Consider the following 6000-nt stretch of genomic DNA (forward strand, 5'->3'; position numbering starts at 1 on the left):
GACACACGGGTTGATTCACTGTTGCGGAGGGCGTTACATATTGCTGCAAGCTGTGACATTGTGAGCAATGCACTAGATTGACGAGTACCATACAGGCATTGTGAATGCACTGAGGACTTCCCAGAGATTCTTCACGGGAAGACATCATTAACTACGAAATTATCTTCATACTTACCTCAAGTTTGTGTTTTAGGGACGTTATTCTTCATGATATACATTAATGATCTAGTGGATAACGTTGGCAAAGCATCAGAATGATCGTGGATGATGCTGTTGCGTATTGTGAAGGAAGGACCTCATAGGCTTTGGCGATCAACATTCACCATGAACAAATTTAACGTATCGTGCATAAGTGGCAGGACCAATTTTTGTTCCACTACGCTAGTGGCGATCAATCACAGAAAATATTAGCAACTATAAAGTATATAGGAGTGTTCATCTGACGCCATCTGGGGTTAAACTACTACAAATAACTAGGTACTGGAGACGCTGATGCCGTCAGATTCATTGGAAAAATTCTAATTATATATAATTCACTCTGATTGTTGCCAGCATCATATTTAAAGTACCAGGGAAGCAGGTTGCTAGCCTTACTTGCCCCGAGTCCCATTGGGTTTTACCCCTAACGGCTGAGGGACTAACCGGTGGATTTGGTAGACTTGGATTTCTGTGCCAGTATGGGCTTAGTAATCACAAACTCCTTTTTTAAACATAAGAACATTCACCGGTATACTTGGGAAGGCAGGGGAACCAGATCTGTCATTGACTATATAATAACAGATCAGGAATTCTGGAAGGCTGTGAGGGACACACGTGTATTCAGGGGATTCTTTGATGACACTGATCATTATTTAATCTGCAGTGAAATTGGGATTGTGAGGCCGAAAGTGCAGGAGGTCAGGTTCATATGTAGGAGGATAAGAGTGGAGAAACTTCAGGATAAGGAAATCAGGCACAAGTACATAACAGCGATCTGAGAAAGGTACCAGTTAGTTGAATGTAGTCAATTACAGTCATTGGAAAAGGAATGGACAAGGTACAGGGACATAGTACTAGAAGTGGCTAAAGAATGTCTTGGAACAGTAGTGTGTAAAAGTAGGATGAAGCAAACAGCTTGGTGGAATGATACAGTCAAGGCAGCCTGTAAAAGGAAAAAGAAGGCGTATCAAAAATGGCTACATACCAGAATCCAGGTAGACAGAGAAAGTTATGTTGAAGTAAGAAACAAAGCCAAACAGATAATTGCAGCATCCAAGAAGAAATCGTGGGAAGATTTTGGAAACAGGTTGGAGACTATGGGTCAAGCTGCTGGAAAACCATTCTGGAGTGTAATTAGCAGTCTTCGAAAGGGAGGTAAGAAGGAAATGACAAGTATTTTGGACAGGTCAGGAAAACTACTGGTGAATCCTGTGGATGCCTTGGGCAGATGGAGGGAATATTTTGAAGAGTTGCTCAATGTAGGTGAAAATGCGATCAATAATGTTTCAGATTTCGAGGTAGAATGGGATAGGAATGATGATGGAAATAGGATCACACTTGAGGAAGTGGAAAAAATGGTCAACAGATTGCAGTGCAATAAAGCGGCTAGGGTGGATGAAATTAAGTCGGAACTCATCAAATACAGTGGAATGTCAGGTCTTAAATGGCTACACAGGATAATTGAAATGGCCTGGGAGTTGGGACAGGTTCCAACAGACTGGACTAAAGCAGCAATCACACCAATCTTTAAACATGGAAACAGAAAAGATTGTAACAACTACAGAGGTATCTCTTTAATCAGCGTTGTGGGTAAAATCTTTTCAGGTATTGTTGAAAGGAAAGTGCGAGTATTAGTTGAGGACCAATTGGATGAAAATCAGTGCGGGTTTGGGCCTCTTAGAGGTTGTCAGGACCAGATCTTTAGCTTACGGCAAATAATGGAGAAGTGTTATGAGTGGAACAGGGAACTGTATCTATGCTTTATAGATCTAGAAAAGGCATATGACCGGGTTCCTAGGAGGAAGTTATTGTCTGTTCTACAAGATTATGGAATAGGAGGCAAACTTTTGCAAGCAATTAAAGGTCTTTACATGGATAGTCAGGCAGCAGTTAGAGTTGACGGTAAATTGAGTTCATGGTTCAGAGTAGTTTCAGGGGTAAGACAAGGCTGCAACCTGTCTCCACTGTTGTTCATATTATTTATGGAACATATGTTGAAAACAATAGACTGGCTGGGTGAGATTAAGATATGTGAACACAAAATAAGCAGTCTTGCATATGCGGATGACTTGGTTGTGATGGCAGATTCGATTGACAGTTTGCAAAGTAATATTTCAGAGCTAGATCAGAAATGTAAGGACTATGGTATGAAGATTAGCATCTCCAAAACGAAAGTAATGTCAGTGGGAAAGAAATATAAACGGATTGAGTGCCAAATAGGAGGAACAAAGAACAGGTGGACGGTTTCAAGTACTTAGGACGCATATTCTCACAGGATGGCAACATAGTGAAAGAACTGGAAGCGAGGTGTAGCAAAGCTAATGCAGTGAGCGCTCAGCTACGATCTACTCTCTTCTGCAAGAAGGAAGTCAGTACCAAGACTAAGTTATCTGTGCACCGTTCAATCTTTTGTATGGGAGCGAAAGCTGGGTGGATTTAGGTTACCTTATCAACAAGGTTGAGGTTACGGATATGAAAGTAGCTAGGATGATTGCAGGCACTAGTAGATGGGAACAATGGCAGGAGGGTGTCCACAATGAGGAAATCAAAGAAAAACTGGGAATGAACTCTATAGATGTAGCAGTCAGGGCGAACAGGCTTAGATGGTGGGGTCATGTTACACGCATGGGAGAAGCAAGGTTACCCAATAGACTCATGGATTCAGCAGTAGAGGGTAGGAGGAGTCGGGGCAGACCGAGGAGAAGGTACCTGGATTCGGTTAAGAATGATTTTGAAGTAATAGGTTTAACATCAGAAGAGGCACCAATGTTAGCACTGAATAGGGGATCATGGAGGAACTGTATAAGGGGGGTTATGCTCCAGACTGAACGCTGAACGGCATAATCAGTCTTAAATGATGATGATGATGATGATGATGATGATGATGATGATATATAATTCACTCACGAAGGTGGTAGCTTCGAAACATCGATCCGTTGTTCAGTACTTCATGTTGTGGGTGACCTGTACCATATAGAATTAATAGAGAAAATACAGAAGACCATAAAGAGAAGAGTGCGTTTCGCCATAGGTTTGACAACTAGGCCTAAGCTCAGGAAAATCTAAGAAAAACTCAGCCGACGACAATGATAGAAGTGCAGTACTTCACGTATAGGTTAAGCGATAAGACCGTATGAGCGTAGTTTTAAAGAACGGTCAAGCGAAATATTATTTCGTCCTACATACATCTCACGAAATTACCATAGCGCTATTGCCAGAGAAACTAGGGCTCAGATGGACACTTACCGACAATCATTCTTCAGGAAAGGAGGAAAATAATACTGGCACATAAAGTATCGTCAGGTTGTTTGTGGGCCACAGAGGTAGATTAGTCATTTTATTCTATTTCGCAAGTGTTTAATTTCTCTCAGTTTTCTCGCCCAATCGTCCACCTTTAAAACCAATATTTATGAAACCAATATTTATGAAACCAATATTTATGAAATGTATTCACAGGCAGAAATTTTGTAACGTGCACTAGTCAGATAGTACAGGAATGTCAAAATAGAACTGTCCCGCAGAATATTTCCTCCATCTTAAGACAGGCACCCCAACTTGCATCATCCACACACGTAGCGGATGATGGATGCTGGGTATCTTAAGGTGCAGGAAATATTCTGCGGCCCAGTTCTATTTCTGCCAACCTGTGCATTATGCGAAGAGGAACGACAACACCCATGCAATGTGGAGGATGGTGTTATTATGTGTTCGGTTCTATTACGTGCTCTAACAATTCTTTCATACTTGGCACTGGGTAATATTCCAATGACCTTCCGCGGTTAAGCACAGTGTGGCACAAGCTATCCAGGTGCCATCACTAACAGGGGATTGTGACGCGCTGACACCTTGCTGTAGCTTCAGCATCTCTTTAAAGGTAGGGGCTGAAGACAACTACATTTCTCTTTGGTACTCTTAAGACGCGAACAGCGCGAGGCGATTGTTTAAGTAATGTTGCCTATCAAAACATGTTGAAACATTTATAATTTTCCGTTGAGTGCAAAAATATGGTGCAGTATGAAATGCCTAGGGAGTTTAGCTGTCAAACAATTTTAGTATTAAAACTTCCTAGCACATTAAAACTGTGTGCCGGACCGAGACTCGAATTCTAGCACCTTTGCCTTTCATGGACAAAGCTTTAATCTGGCAGGGAGTTTCAATCAGTGCACACTCCACTGCAGTGTGAAACTTTCATTCTGAGTTATGATATTCTTTAAAATTTCACAATGACAGAATGTTAGAGGAGAATAAATTGTATTCAGAATTCTGCTCAAATGTGGAGAAATTAACAGCTGTCAGTATCGATACTCCAGGGAGAACACCTCAAGGGTCGTTTCATGGAATATTTCTGTAGGCTGTGATCATACGAATCATTTTGTTAACATTGAAATTTGCATTCGATTTGTGCCTAAGTGGGTGACTGAAAGGTTTAAGTGTGCTCTTTGTCAGCTGTGTTGTGACTAACATTTTAGCAGTATATTTTGCTTGAGATTTGTTTATTGGGAAGCCATGTAATCATAGCAAAGAGTTAATGAAACGACATAAAAGTCGATGTTATAAGGAACCCGTCATAAAATAACAACGTAATGTATGAACTGCTGCCGGCCCGTGTGGCCGAGCGGTTCTAGGCGCTACAGTCTGGAATCGCGCGACTGCTACGGTCGCAGGTTCGAATCCTGCCTCGGGCATGGATGTGTGTGATGCCTTTATAGTTATGTTTAAGTAGTTCTAAGTTCTAGGGGACTGATGACCGCAGATGTGAAGTCCCATAGTGCTCAGAGCGATTATGAACTGCTGACCTTGTTTCCTACTCCCCACGTACATTCCTACTGTTTTAAAGAATGATATACTTCACATTCAGAGCAACGAACTGCACATATATTTGAGTCGGCATACAGGTGTCTATCAGCTGCTATGTTTCAAAGCCCGACTCCCTAAACTACACATTAGGCAGTAGACGTAGTCGACATAACGGAAGTAATTCATAATATAGCCACAGATTTCTTCTTCTTCTTTCGAATGGGCCTACTTTGGTCCACGATTGTTCAACTGTTCAACTGTTGGGCTTTGCCCAGTACTGTCGCATCCTCTGCCGATGTAACTCATTTCTGTTTTCTGTCCAAGGGGTACGTTTCCTTCGGGAATTTTCCTGATATCTTCGGACTTCCTTCATGGTATGTCTTACAGACTGCCTGTGCTGGATATCAGCTATTCCCAGCTCTTTAATGTCCTATTCAGTTTTCGTTAGCCAAGTGGTGCGAACCTTCTTGTTTTGCCAGACGGTGAATAGTCGGTTGGTCAATTTGTTTGGAAGCAATCTTGCATCATGGCTATAGGAAGCTACCCTTCTTTTTCTTGCACCGACAGAGAACATCTCGATTGTTCGTAGAGCTCCGAGTTATGTCACCTTCTGAATTCCCCTGCTTATTCTACTGGGCCTAGGATCTTCCGTGAGGATTCTCCTCTCTCTGACTTCCAGTTTCTCCATCACATCTCTCCGGTTCATGGAAGGACAGTCCATGGCATACAGGGCTACTGGTCGTATGACTGATGTATAGTGTTTAAGTTTCACGTTGCATGACAGGCATTTTTTTTGTTATAGGTGTTCACAGTCAGTCGACAGGCTAGTTCCAAATTGTTGACTCCCATGGATAATGACGTTTCTTCTGATTTGTTGGGTTCCGTCCATTCACCGAGATACTTAAACTCCTCAGTCCTTTTGATGTTTCCATGGTCTAGTAACAGCTATCTGTTAGCTTCTTTGCTGTTGGTGAAGAACTCTGCTTTTCTCCAGGCAGTTTACCT

Source organism: Schistocerca cancellata, chromosome 9 (genome assembly GCF_023864275.1).
Source record: "Schistocerca cancellata isolate TAMUIC-IGC-003103 chromosome 9, iqSchCanc2.1, whole genome shotgun sequence".
Taxonomy (NCBI): Eukaryota; Metazoa; Arthropoda; class Insecta; order Orthoptera; family Acrididae; genus Schistocerca; species Schistocerca cancellata.